General features: G+C 40.8%; 1 protein-coding gene across 1 annotated transcript in view; it reads right to left on the bottom strand.

Moving 5' to 3' along the window:
• MME (membrane metalloendopeptidase) overlaps nt 1-15,096 on the bottom strand; it is a 122,597-nt gene extending 107,501 nt beyond the window's left edge. Inside the window, exon 1 of the mRNA XM_070753477.1 lies at nt 14,925-15,096. The gene's annotated coding sequence lies outside the window, so the exon portion shown is untranslated. The remainder of the gene's footprint in view (nt 1-14,924) is intronic.
• Nucleotides 15,097-15,580: the final 484 nt, after the last annotated feature.

The following is a 15,580-nucleotide window of genomic DNA, read 5'->3' as shown; positions in this document are numbered from 1 at the left end:
AGACACACATTGCCTTTTAAGGTTTATTTGGTTTAATTAAACAAGTATTCCTAATCCAGCAGGGGGATCTATATTCAGTAATACAATTTCAATATTCTTGAAACCTCGGCTGGTATTTGGCTGAATTTGCTTCTTCTTATGGCTGATGAGGGTCTGTTTCTCCTTGGGCTTACTGATATTTATAGCCATACCTGGTATGCTATTAGGATAGTGCTCTGAAAAGACTTGGAGAAAAGCAACCATTGCCAATACTTGAAAGATCATGAAAGTGTTGTTCATCAGAAAAGGGTATTACACCAGTCTCTTCTTTATTTTTGCCACCATAGAAATACCACAGTTCTGTTCCTCCAATGTAAACAAGAACAACATATATTTTCATAGGTGGCAATCCATGAATCCATGAATCCCAGAGGCCGGTTAGGTCCCACAGAGTTGGTCTTCTCCGGGTCCCGTCAACTAAACAATGTCGTCTGGCAGGACCCAGGGGAAGAGCCTTCTCTGTGGCGGCTCTGACCCTCTGGAATCAACTCTCCCCCAGAGATTAGGACTGCCCCCACCCTCCTTGCCTTTCGTAAACTCCTTAAAACCCACCTCTGTCATCAGGCTTGGGGGAACTGAGATATCCCCCCCTTGCTTATGTAGTTTTGTGCATGAAATGACTGTGTGTATGTATTTTATCTATTGGGTTTTTTTTTCTTTTTAGACTTCGTAATGTAAAACTGTTATTTTAGATTTTAATTATTAGATTTGTTACCATGTATTGTTTTTATCACTGTCGTGAGCCGCCCCGAGTCTACGGAGAGGGGCGGCATACAAATCTAATAAATAATAATAATGATGATGATGATGATGATGATGATGATGATGATGATGATGATCATGATGCCAGGTAGTCCTTGACTTAAGACCACAATAAAACCCAACCTTTCCATTGCTAAGCAACATATTTATTAAGTGAATTTTGTCCCATTTTACGACCTTTCTTGCCACAGTTGCTGGGGGAATCACTGGAGTTGTTAAAATAGTAACATGGCTGCAGTGATGGGCTACCAAAATTTTTACTACCACACTGTGGGCATGGCTTATGCATTTTGTTTCAACATCTTTCAGTGCATATTTATTTGTTTGTCTGTCTGTCTGTCTGTCTGTCTGTCTGTCTGTCTGTCTGTCTGTCTGTCTGTCTGTCTATCTATCTATCTATCTATCTATCTATCTATCTATCTACTCATTCATTCATTCATTCATTTTGGCGTACAACAATTGAGAGTTCCGGGGTGGAGTTCCATTTTCACTACCCAAGTGCGTTCCCCACTGTCTGGGCAGTAGCCCACTCCTGATTATCTACTATATAAAGTGTATGTACACACACGCAAGCATGCACAACTCTTCTAAAATGATACACATCCAACCTCATTTACTGTGATAGGAAAAACATACCTAGAGCCCAGAAGGGAAAAAAAGAAAAAAAAATCAAAATTTTGCTACCGGTACTGCATACCTGACCGTATCCTTAGGAGCCCACCACTGCCCAGAGCCCAAAAGGGAAAAAAGAAGAAAAAAAATCAAAAATTTTCTACTGGTTCTGCGTACCTGACTGAAATGAAGGAGACTCAGACAAGAAGTACAAGATGGTTCCGTTTATTCAGCTCTTCCGCAAGTGACTTCAGCAAGGAACGCATCTGAGCTGTCAGTGTCAAAACAGCCCTATTTATACTTTTAAGGCTCGCGCCTAAAAGAAACGGCCGTGCGTCTTAGCCAATCAGACACGGCCAGGGTTTATTCATAGTTAGAGACAGTATTTACAAAATCTTTCTTTTACAGAGTTTTACATTGGTTATACAGACTTAACACCCCTCCCTCATTAGTTGAGTCAAACTGTCAATCAGTGAGCCAAGTGACGTAGTCCTCCAATCGATTGGGCCGGCGTGACGTGCGCTCAGACCTGCGCAGATCATTACCGGCTGGTATGTCTGTGGTGGAGGTTGGCTCGCTGTTGTCTCCTGTCCGCGGCTGGGCCCAAGTTGGGGCTCTGGCCTGCGGAGATGAGTATGCTGGTGGCACACCGTGCCCTGAAGAGGAGGAAGGCTCGGCGTCGCTGGAGGATGCATCTAGCCGTGGTAAGTCCTTTTGTAATTCCAAAAGTTCGAGTTGCGAATTAGTGTCTGCTTGGGGGGAAGAATTTCCGTTAGCGGCCGGCTCTTCATTTGGTGTTATGCGCCCTCTTAAATGATCGATGTGCCGCCTCCATGTGCGGCCATCTTCCAATTGTACCACATAAGATTTTGGGGCTGTTTGCTGCATTATTTTTCCTTTCATCCAACTCAACCCCCCGTCAAAATTTCTAGCAAAAACAAGTTGCCCTAGGTACATGCTTCTTTCAGGTGCTATACAAGTTTCATCATTTACATTTTGAGTACAATAACGAGGGTGCAACCTGTCCAGGGGGGACCTTATTTTTCGACCCATTAAAATCTCTGCTGGGCTTTTGTTTGTGATGGAATTTGGGGTGATATGCTGCATTAATAGGAATTGATCTAATTTGTGTTGTATTTCCCCTGGGCCTGCCCTGCGCAAGGCTTCTTTGGCCACACGTACGTAACGTTCTGCAAGGCCATTAACCCATGGTGAGTAAGGGGATGTGAGTGCGTGTCTGACCCCTAAGTTGCTTAAGAAACACTCAAATTGTCTGGCAGTCAATTGTGGCCCGTTATCTGAAACTAGGATGTCTGGGCACCCATGTGTGGCAAACAAGTGATATAATGCCTTAATGGTGGCACAAGTAGTAATATTTTGCATAGCAATGATTTCCACCCATCTGGAGAAAGCGTCTACCACAATTAAAAAGTTTTGAGTTCCAATAGGCCCTGCGAAGTCAATGTGAATGCGGGACCATGGCCCAGTGGGTCTTTCCCATTCCAGAGGTGTTGTTTTCGGGGGATTGGGTCGTGACTCCTGGCAATGGTCACAGTTTGCTACCCATTGCTCAATGTCCCTATCTAAACCTGGCCACCACAAGTAACCCCTGGCCAAACCCTTCATTCTAACAATGCCTGGGTGGCCTGCATGCAACATACTTAGTACCTTCTGTTTTAAAGTATTGGGGATGACCACCCTGTCACCCCATAACACGCATCCCCTCAAGTAGGATAATTCCAACCTCTTTGATTTAAAATCTGACAGTCCAGTTTCCTCAGAGTCTCCCAACCATCCTTTTTGAATACAATTGATTACTCTTAATAATAGTGAATCCTTCTTAGTGTGCTCAGCCACCTCTTTGGCAGTGGTCAGGCAGTTTTCCTCAAGGTCTATTAGTAACACATCCTCTGTGGGGGTTGGATCTGAGACTAACTCGGGCATGGGGCATCTGCTCAGGCCGTCAGCATGGTTTATAGATTTTCCCCCCTTATGTGTTAGTTGATATTGATATCCTGACAGGAATAGAGCCCATCTTATTAATCTAGGGGACATGAAAGGAGGAGTTGGTTTGTTGGAAGCTAGAAGACCAAGCAGGGGTTTGTGATCTGTTATTAGTTCAAAACTCCTCCCACACAGATAGTAGTGAAATTTCTTAACGCTAGAGACTAGGGCCAATGCCTCTTTGTCTAATTGGCTGTAATTTCTCTCGGCCGTGGACAATGTTTTAGAAAAGAAGGCGATGGGGGCCTCTGTATTGTTTGGCATTATGTGAGCTAATACCCCGCCGACCCCATACGCCGAAGCGTCGCACGTGAGCCTTATGGGCAAAGTTGAGCTATATTGAACCACTACGCTTTTAGAGGTCAATAACTGTTTTATTTTATGAAAAGCTTCGCGCTCCATTGTGCCCCAGGTCCAGGGAATTCCCTTCTGCAGCAGTCGGTGTAGCGGTTCTGCTGCCGTTGCCTTCTGCTTCAGAAAGACAGAATAAAAATTAAGAAGGCCCAGAAATGCTTGGAGTTCCGTCTTATTATTTGGTTCGGGTGCTTTGGTTATGGCCTCTAATTTATCTGCTGTGGGGTGTATTCCCTCACTGTCTATTCTATAGCCCAGAAATTCTATGCTATTGGCTCCCCATACACATTTGTCTGGTTTTACTTTTAACCCCTTAGCTTGAAGTCTAGCCAACACTTCTCTGATGCGCATGTTTAATTCTGCTTGGTTTTTTCCTGATATAAATATATCGTCAAAATATGGGGTGGTTCCTTTTATACCTGCTAATAATCGTTCCATGAAACTTTGGAAAATGCCTGGGGCAGTACTGACCCCAAATTGCAGGCGGGTGCACCTGAAAGCACCCCTGTGGGTCACTATGGTCTGGGCCAGGGATGTGGCCTCATCGACCGGAAGCTGTTGGTATGCTTGCGCCAGGTCGATTTTTGAAAAGACTCTCCCTTCCCCCAGGGAATGTAGCAACTGTTGGACTACTGGGATTGGGTATGGATGGTGTTGAAGGGCTTTATTGATAGTGGCTTTGTAGTCTGCACAGACCCTTAAGGAGCCATCAGGTTTAACTGGAGTGACTATGGGGGTTTCCCATGGCCCTTGTTCTACAGGGACTAAGATGCCCTGGGCAATAAGTTTGTCCAATTGGATGTCTAATTTAGGTAATAGCGGTAGGGGTACCCTGCGAGGCTTAAGTCTGACTGGGGGTACCTTGGGATCTAGAGAGAAGGAGATAGGGGCCCCATTATAAGTGCCCAAAGTAGGGCTGAAAACCTCAGGAAATTCTTGGATAAAATTAGGAATATCAGGTTCAGTATTTATATGACAAAGACCCAGTATTTCAATACCCAAAGGAGACATCCATGTTAGCCCCAGGAGGGAGTGTTTGGCTCCCTCAACCACGATTAGAGGAAGAGAATATTCACAATTTTTAAATTTTACAGGCACATCTACTTTCCCCAAAACAGGTATGACATTACCTTGAAAATCCCTTATTACTAAAGTTGAGTTAGCAAAGTCAGTTTTAAGAAAATTTGGCATATACATTTTGAATTTGTCCCAAGGCATGATAGAATGCTTAGACCCTGTGTCTAATTCTAGGTTACAGGGTTTGTTATTTAAAAGTAGCGAGATGATAATCTTGTTCCCTCCTTTAGTAGTTGCGCAATTTACGTAAGTTTGTGCTTTACCTCGTGCGTAGTCACGGTTAGCGGTGGAGTCGTTTCTGCGATTGAAGCCTCTGGAAAATTTGTTGTCCCGCGGTTGTTGTGCCTGGTTGTTGAAACGTTGTTGGCGGGGTGTAGAGAAGGACTCCTCTGGTAGGGGCGCTCTGCAAGCCTCGGCGATGTGCCCGCGACGATTGCAGCGGCGGCAAATGGCGTCCCTGAAGGGGCAGCGCTGTCGTGGGTGATTTCCTCGGCACCCGGGGCATGGGTTGGATGGACGTTGGTATCTGGGTTGTCTGGCGTGCTCGGACGGCAGCAGGAGACAGGTGTCGTCGTCCGTGGCAGCTGGGCTGAGGTCATCTGGGGTTTCGGCGCGGGAAACAGCAACGGAGATTTTGGAGACGATTTCCTTCTTTTCGTGTTCCTTTAGTTCTTTGGCGGCCGCGTCAGCTACTTCGGCTGTTTGAGCCAACTTGATAACCGACTGAAGCGTTGGGTCGTCTTCTGTCAGGATTTTATTTCGTACCGTCGCATTCTTCATTCCAAAAATTAGAGCGTCTGTGAGGCGAGCTTCTGGGCTGTCAAATTTGCACTTTGACAGTACTGTGCGAAGTCGCGTGGCAAACTGATTGATTGTCTCTGACTCACGCTGGGTCATCCTAGAAAATTGATGTCTGTAGACTACGGCAGGCTTCGTTGGTTTGAAGTGGTTGGCGAGTCTTGCTTGGAGGTCGTCCCATGGAACGGATTTAGCCGGGAGCGGGTCGGTGAGCGTTTGGACGAGGTCAAAAATTTCCGTCCCGCAATAGTTCAAGAAAATCGCCCGCTTTCTGTCGTCTTCGGCTTCTCCCATTCCTGCCGCTTCTAGGAAGATTTCAAATTTCGCCATATAGGCGTCCCAGGATGACTTCTCGGGGTCGAAGTAGTCGGGAGCCCGGCCGATCTGGAGGTGATTCATGCTTGGCTCGTGGATTCTTCGTTCTCTCGTCGCCAGTGAAATGAAGGAGACTCAGACAAGAAGTACAAGATGGTTCCGTTTATTCAGCTCTTCCGCAAGTGACTTCAGCAAGGAACGCATCTGAGCTGTCAGTGTCAAAACAGCCCTATTTATACTTTTAAGGCTCGCGCCTAAAAGAAACGGCCGTGCGTCTTAGCCAATCAGACGCGGCCAGGGTTTATTCATAGTTAGAGACAGTATTTACAAAATCTTTCTTTTACAGAGTTTTACATTGGTTATACAGACTTAACACTGACCGTACCTGTAGGAGCCCATCACTGCATGGCTGTTAAGTGAATCTGGTTTCCCCATTGACTTTTCTTGTCAGAAGATTGCAAAAGGTGATCATATGATAGTTTAAGTGTGATAAATATAAACCAATTAGCAAGCATCTGAATTTTGATCATAGGGATGTTGCAATGGTTGTAAGTGTGGAAAATTGGTTACAACTTTTTTTCACTGCCAGCGTAACTTCGAATGGCCACTGAACAAACTGTTGTAAGTTGAGAGGACTATTGTACTTTACACAAAATACTTAGCTATTTGGAGAAGGACTTCCTGGTATTATATCAGGATCAAGACCAAAAAGGTTTTTATTTTATTTTATTTATTTATTTTGTCCAATACAAATTGAAAGTTAAGGAGAATAAAAACGTGTAGTACTAAATATCAGGGAAGGGATAGAAGAAGAGATATGAGACTAGAATACATCAATGAAGAGTAGAGGAAGGATATATAGATGGGAGAAAAGATATTTAAAATATAGGAGAAACAATTAGACAGGGGATGGAAGGCACACTAGTGCACTTATGCTCGCCCCTTACTGACCTCTAAGGAATCTGGAGAAGTCAACTGTGGAAAATCTAAGCGAAAAAAGTTGGGGGTTGGGGGTTGACGGAGTCTGGTAATGAGTTCCACGCTTCAACAACTTGATTGCTAAAGTCATATTTTTTACAGTCAAGTTTGGAGCGGTTGATATTAAGTTTGAACCTGTTGCGTGCTCTTGTGTTATTGCGGTTGAAGCTGAAGTAGTTGTTGACAGGCAGGATGTTGCAACATATGATCTTGTGGGCAATACTTAGATCATGTTTAAGGCGTCGTAGTTCTAAGCTTTCTAGACCCAGGATTGTATGTCTAGTTTCGTAGAGTATTCTGTTTTGAGTGGTGGAGTGAAGGGCTCTTCTGGTGAAGTATTGTTGGACCTTTTCTAGGGTGTTGATGTCTGAAATTTGGTGTGGGTTCCAGACAGGTGAGCTGTATTCGAGGATGGGTCTGGCGAAGGTTTTGTAAGCTAGCTTTTTTCTAAAATGCATCTGGAGGTTGATTAGAAGTCAGTGAAGATGATAGATATTGCTCCTTTCCCCTGTATATTCCATTTCATTTCTTTCCTTTCTTTTCTTTTTTAGTAAGTATTTATAGGACATACATGGTTCCATATATAAATGAATGTATATAAAGAAATACCATAGCAACTCTTAAATAGTATTGGATTTTTTGGACTTACCTTTGCTTGTTTGGGGGAGGGAATGACAGCATTCTATAGTTGTGTTAAATCTAGCAAAATCTTAACAATGAAACATTTGCTTTCTGTGGTTTCAGATCAAATATTTGCAGGACCTTGCATCACTTTTATCTAGTAACATAAACTAAGAGATCTCCAAGGTCTTTGAAAAAGAGCTGGGGGCTGAATGTGTCTTTGGGATATGGATTGCCCATTCCTAATTTATCGCTCTGTGTTTTTTTAAAAAATCACATACAAATTATTTCATTTGAAGTTTAAGTATGCTTTATTTAAAGAGAAGGATTTAGGGGTAGTGATTTATGACAGTCTCAAAATGGGTGAGCAGTGTGGTTGGGCAGTAGGAAAAGCAAGTAGGATGCTTGACTGCATAGCCAGAGGTATAACAAGCAGGAAGAGGGAGATTGTGATCCCGCTATATAGAGCGCTGGTGAGACCACATTTGGAATACTGTGTTCAGTTCTGGAGACCTCACCTACAAAAAGACATTGACAAAATTGAACGGGTCCAAAGACGGGCTACAAGAATGGTGGAAGGTCTTAAGCATAAAACGTATCAGGAAAGACTTAATGAACTCAATCTGTATAGTCTGGAGGACAGAAGGGAAAGGGGGGACATGATCGAAACATTTAAATATGTTAAAGGGTTAAATAAGGTCCAGGAGGGAAGTGTTTTTAATAGGAAAGTGAACACAAGAACAAGGGGACACAATCTGAACTTAGTTGGGGGAAAGATCAAAAGCAACGTGAGAAAATATTATTTTACTGAAAGAGTAGTAGATCCTTGGAACAAACTTTCAGCAGGCATGGTTGGTAAATCCACAGTAACTGAATTTAAACATGCCTGGGATAAACATATATCCATCCTAAGATAATATAAGGGCAGACTAGATGGATCATGAGGTCTTTTTCTGCCATCAGTCTTCTATGTTTCTATGTTTCTAAACTGCATTTAATTTCTTTAAGTTTATTAAGACAAAATGAAATGAGATAGCTGAGACTCTCATTCTGAGCTATCACAGATAGCTGAGAGATAGCACTCTGCAGCATTTCATTCCAAATCTATTTCTTTTTGCATTGTATTTGAATATTATCTAATATATGAAGAATGACAGATGATAGAAAGACATTGTGATAATCAGGGCACAGCATAAAGATAACACAAAGAGCTTGCAGTTCAAACCAGCCCTTTTAGAGTTCCAAATCTCTCCCAGATAAACCTCAAACAGCCTCTCGTCTCAATTAGTCCAGCCTAGCACTGTCGGCATCAAGGCCGCATAGCAATAAATCTCTTTTTTTTCCCTGGCAAAACAAGAATAAAGCAAGGAGTTCGGGGAGTAAAAAATCCAGATAATCATTCCAGAACACCACACAGAAATGCAAGGATTCTTGGCAAGTTCAAATGTCAGCACACAGCATTCCAGGAACTCAGCATTTGTTCCCAACAAATGCCACTCCCCACAGTGTTTCCTTGAGTCTTATTCCCCAGGTATTATAATAATAATAATAATAATAATAATAATAATAATAATAATAATTATTATTATTATTATTTATTAGATTTGTATGCTGCCCCTCTCCGAAGACTCGGGGCGGGTCACAACAATAATCAAAGACAATATAACATTGCAACAAATCTAATATTAAAAGAGAAAGATATATAAAAACCCAACAATTAAAAACCATGCAACACATACATACCAAAACATAAAATATAAAAGCCCTTGGGGAGGTGTCTCAGTTCCCCCATGCCTGGCGATATAGGTGGGTCTTGAGTAATTTGCAAAAGACAAGGAGGGGGGGCATTCTAATCTCTGGGGGGAGTTGATTCCAGAGGGCCGAGGCCGCCACAGAGAAGGCTCTTCCCCTAGGGGGGGTAACTTGGTTATGAAATCCAACAAGACTGTCTTCCAAGGTCTTGATGTGGGTAGCAGATGCAAGAGCCCAGGAAGTGCACCAGTAGCATATTTGGCTTGTCGACATATCCTGAGGCATCATGTCAGCGTTGTGGCCACCAAAACATCCTAGATATAAGGTGCAAAATTTTAAAGACCCCAAAGTGACGCAGCGCTGAGTTGTCATGACACTGGCACAGAATGAGGTTGCCAAATGCTCCAATGGAATCAGTGATGGGCTCCTACAGGTATGGTCAGGTAGGCAGAACCAGTAGAATTTGAATTTTTTTCTTTTTCCCCCTTCTCGATATGTTTTTCCTATTGCAGTAAATGAGGTTGAATGTGTATAATTTTAGAAGAGCTGTGCATGCATGTGTGTATGTGTACATACACTTTATATAGTAGATAATGTATATTTTTTTTGTGCCTGTGTGTAATATGTATATACACATATGGCATATATACATAGAATTAAATAGTATATTTTGGATGTTCAGTAATAGTAAGGGAAATTGTATTTCTTTGAGGCCAGGCACCCTAACCCTAACCCAAACCCTTGACATCAACTTGGTTACCTTTAAGCCAGTCACATGACCTTTAAGCCACCCCGGTCACATGGTTGTCAAACCACTCCCACCTGGTCACATGGCTGGCAAGCCACACACACAAACTAAGCCATGCTCACAGTGCAATAAATTTTTTTGCAACCCTTCACTGAATGGAATCACTGTTCAAGGTGGGATTTTGTCCCTTCTTCAGGTATACTCAGGATTCTGGGACAGTGCGAGAGCTTGTTGATTCCACCATCTCGGAACATAGGTCACCTGAAAGTCAACTCAGGCAGAAAACAGTGACCATCACACCTGGAGTTGGTTCAGTGTCTAGGCCATCCATAAATGTACCTGGTTGTGATGGCCCATCCGAACCTCAACCTGGTGGCAGGGCCTTTCCAGATGCTGCTGCCATGCCTCAAAGGCAACCTTAACCACCAGCAGCTCCTTGTCCCATATAGTATAATTGCATTCCAGAGCTGATGGCTTCTGGAAATAATAAGCATATGGGAACAAGGTGGCTACATAGGTATAGGCTTGTAGGAGCATTGTCCCAACAGCTACATCTAATGCATCTGTCTCCACCACAAATGGCCAGAATGGATCAGGATGCTTGAGGATAGTCTCAGAGGTGAAAGCAGCCTCAGCACCCCAAAGGAACTTTTCCCAGGGGGTGGGTCATGCTCCCCAGCTGAGCTCTCCTCCTCCCTTCCTGGAGGCAAGCCTTGCTCATTCAAAACAGCCTTGCCTGGATTGACTCTCGTCTTCCCCAGTTTCCTCCAAGACCATTCACTCACTCGCTCTCAGTTCTTCTTCCACCACAAAATCAGACTCCAATGGTGGCATGACAGATATATTTTTGGAATATTTATTTATTTATTTATTGGATTTGTATGCCGCCCCTCTCTGCAGACTCGGGGTGGCTAACAACAGTGACAAAAAACAACATGTAACAATCCACTGTTAAACAACTAAAAAAAACCTTATTATAAAACCAAACATACATACAAACATACCATGCGTAAATTGTAAGGCCTAGGGGGAAAGAATATCTCAGTTTCCCCATGCCTGATGGCAGAGGTGGGTTTTAAGAAGCTTACGAAAGGCAAGACGAGTATTCTGAGCAGAGTCAGGTTACAAGCGGTGTGCCACAAGTTCTGTTCTGGGTCCTATTCTTTTTAATATGTTTGTGAGTGACATAGGGGAAGGTTTGGTAGGGAAGGTTTGCCTATTTGCCGATGACTCTAAACTGTGCAACAGGGTTGATATTCCTGGAGGCGTCTGTAATATGGTAAATGATTTAGCTTTACTAGATAAATGGTCAAAGCAATGGAAACTGCAGTTTAATGTTTCCAAATGTAAAATAATGCACTTGGGGGAAAAGGAATCCTCAATCTGAATATTGTATTGGCAGTTCTCTGTTAGCAAATACTACAGAAGAAAAGGATTTAGGGGTAGTGATTTCTGACAGTCTCAAAATGGGTGAACAGTGCAGTCGGGCGGTAGGGAAAGCAAGTAGGATGCTTGGCTGCATAGCTAGAGGTATAACAAGCAGGAAGAGGGAGATTATGATCCTGCTATATAGAATGCTGGTGAGACCACATTTGGAATACAGTACTGTGTTCAGTTCTGGAGACCTCACCTACAAAAAGATATTGACAAAATTGAACGGGTCCAAAGACGGGCTACAAGAATGGTGGAAGGTCTTAAGCATAAAACGTATCAGGAAAGACTTAATGAACTCAATCTGTATAGTCTGGAGGACAGAAGGAAAAGGGGGGACATGATCGAAACATTTAAATATATTAAAGGGTTAAATAAGGTCCAGGAGGGAAGTGTTTTTAAAAGGAAAGTGAACACAAGAACAAGGGGACACAATCTGAAGTTAGTTGGGGGAAAGATCAAAAGCAACATGAGAAAATATTATTTTACTGAAAGAGTAGTAGATCCTTGGAACAAACTTCCAGCAGACGTGGTAGATAAATCCACAGTAACTGAATTTAAACATGCCTGGGATAAACATATATCCATCCTAAGATAAAATACAGAAAATAGTATAAGGGCAGACTAGATGGACCAGGAGGTCTTTTTCTGCCGTCAGACTTCTATGTTTCTATGTTTCTAAGGAGGCTAGGGGCAATTCTAATCTCTGGGGGGAGTTGGTTCCAAAGGGCCGTGGCCGCCACAGAGAAGGCTCTTCCCCTGGGTCCCGCCAAATGACATTGTTTAGTTGACGGGACCGGAGAAGACCCACTCTGTGGGACCTAACTGGTCGCTGGGATTTGTGCAGCAGAAGGTGGTCTCTGAGATAATCTGGTCTGGTGCTAATATGCTAGCTGTATACTACTAAATAGAAAGCAAGCAAACAAAAGCTATGAATATTAAAACTATTATTGTTGATAATAGACTAGAGATTGATTTATTTCTAAATATGTGTTGAAGTGCTACCAACTAGTTTACATGGCTGGTTGACCATGGTTGCTATTGCTTCACCCTAATTACTGGTTTTTACTGTTGTCGTGGAGCAACGTTAGCTATATTATTCCTTCACACATTTCTGTAGCATTGAGAGAAATCTTACTTTTTCCTGGTTCTATATTCAAAGTTAGGCATAATTACAATAGTGCTATCAGCACCACCTTCCATCCATATTTATTTATTAGATTTGTATGCCACCTCTCTCCGTAGACTCGTTTTCTTATTATCAAATGACTTTGTGAAGAGGAATCAGAGGAAAGATCTGTGGAGCTCTTTTTGAAGTTTATATTGAATTATAATCTGAATTTTTAAAAAAATAAAATGATGTATCACTGACATTCAACACTTGAAGACTGTCAAATATGAATAAAGGAATTTCAAATGTATATTGCAAATGTAAAGAAGATAGATTTTACCATCTCTAGTGAACTTTGTGACAAAGTGAAGAAATACTGGAACCAGATGTTAATTTTAACAACTGAAAAAAGAAGTGTTTCTTTTCTGGTTCAAAGAGCTTGAAAGAAAATTTGGAACGTTGTTATTATATATGTTGACAATGGCTGGAAATTTATATGCCCTAAGATAGAAAGATACATTAATTTCCCCAATGAAAGAATGCATGGTAAAGATGATATGGTTGGTAATGATAGATAAACTATTTTTAATTAAAGAGAAAAAATTAACTAGTTTTGTTTCCATGTAGAAACCACTTCTGAACCTTGAGCTCAAAGTGGGCAAAAATTGAAATGTTAATTTTAGGTTTTGATGACTGATTAACTTTGATGTTGTGGAAATAGCTTGAAATAATTAGACATGTAAAGAAAAAGGTTGAGCTTGTAGTTTTTCTTGTGTTCTACTGCTCTGGAAAAAATCAGAAGTCACTATTTTTGTTTCTTTTCCTTACCCTTAAGACCTCTTTTCTAACTGTATCCTTTTTGAACCTTTCTTTTTATTTGTATTTTATCTTATAACAAACTTTAGTAAAAATATTATAACCATCTTTCTCCTCCAATGTGTTAGCCAGTGTTCCTAGTTTTATATCAATTGGTAAACTGATAATCATCGTTTTAGCCACTTTCTCCAAGACTGGCAATAAATAGTTGATCTGAGAACGAGATGGGTTATCTTTATTTATTATTATTGTTGTTATTGTTGTTGTTGTTGTTGTTGTTGTTGTTGGTATTATTATTATTATTATTATTATTATTATTATTATTATTATTATTATTATTATTATTATTATGTCAATACAACACAGCAAACGAGATCACTATGCTGGATTTCGTATTTCATCACCAGTCGGGCGCTTCCCAAGCACCTAGGACTGCATGATGAATTATGTTTGCTGATCCCAGTAAAGAGGCCTTTTGCAATTGACAGATGGAGATTTTGTCAATTCTGATGGTTTTCAAATGTCCGCTGAGATCCTTTGGCACTGCGCCCAGCGTGCCAAGTACCACTGGGACCACTTTCACTGGCTTATGCCAGAGTCGTTGCAGCTCGATTTTTATATCTTCGTATTTCACTAATTTCTCTAGCTGCTTCTCCTAAATTCTGCTATCCCCTGGGATTGCGATGTTGATGATCCATACTTTCTTTTTCTCCACAATCAGGATGTCTGGTGTTTTATGCTTCAGAATTCAGTCAGTCTGAAGTCGGAAGTCCCACAGTAGTTTTGCTTGATCATTTTCAACCACTTTTTCGGGCTTATGATCCCACCAGTTCTTTGCCACTGGTAAATGGTAGTTCCGGCACAAGTTCTAGTGGATCATCTGTGCCACAGCATCATGTCTATGCTTGTAGTCAGTCTTTGCAATCATTTTGCAGCAGCTGAGGTTGTGATCGATTGTTTAATCTGTTTCTTTATAGAGTCTGCTCTAAATAATGATATAATAATATCTAATAATAAACCAAACCAAACCAAGATAAAATAAAATAAAAATGAAAATAAAATAAAATAGGAACAATACACAAAGCACAGGACCAGCACTGCATTCAAGGTAGTATACCAAACTGAACCATTTTTAATATTCTCTGGATACAATAATTTAATCAATAGGTTATATCATATAGCCCATATTTTTCCATTTTATCAAAAATAATATCATAAACTTTATTGAATTAATTGCATCAGCTACAATCCTAAATTAAAACTAAGCTAAAAATTACATTTCTGTTTGGAACAGAATTGAAGTAGTACAACTTTATGTCCAGAATTTATCTGAATTAAATAAAGAAATCTACATTTAAAAAATTTATATTTGAAAGAAATGTTTATTCAAAAACTACAATTATGCGAACCAAAATCTATTAAATCAACCGAATCAACAGAATTTAAATTCTTCATTAGGTTCTTATATACCAAAATTTTAATATATATCTAGATATATAAACTCACATTTTCCTTCACACTCTCTGGTCAAACCGACTGCCTAAATGATCTGTCAAACCCCGGACCTGCAGGGCTTTTTGTATATGGTAAAATGATGCCTATAGTTCTTCGCTACTAAAATAATGTTTGCACAAATACTTTCTCCTGGTGTCTAAGGTTCATTTTGCATAGTGGCAGTTCACTGTGTGATACTTCTTTTAAAAATATAGTACAAAGAATAATCCTTCTGTAAACATCATTTGTTTCTGCTCCTATAACTACAGATCAACAGCTAAGAAATGGCAGGTATTAAGTAATTCTGCTGGAAAAATGAAACTAACATTTGACTCTCCCATTTCTATTTTTCACTAAGGTGGTAAGAATTGTCAGAACTGACAGCGCTAGCCATTGCTTTAATAAGGAGATCATTGAAGATTGTAAAATTGTCTGCGATTGCCCTATACACAAAGGATTTTAAATTGTAGGTCATAACTTTAAAGTTGAATAATGCAACCAATATCCCTGTGTTGCATATAAAAGATTCAGAATATGGAGATCTATGAAAATAGTCCAGATAATACTTAATAAATGTCTAAGAGATATTGCAATTACATGTGTTAAGTATTATCTGGACTATTTTCATATATATATATATTTGTTTTCGTTGATTTTCACGGGTACAG

This window comes from Erythrolamprus reginae, chromosome 5, assembly GCF_031021105.1.
Source record: "Erythrolamprus reginae isolate rEryReg1 chromosome 5, rEryReg1.hap1, whole genome shotgun sequence".
Lineage (NCBI taxonomy): Eukaryota > Metazoa > Chordata > Lepidosauria > Squamata > Dipsadidae > Erythrolamprus > Erythrolamprus reginae.
This window is presented reverse-complemented; position numbering and strand designations above follow the sequence as displayed.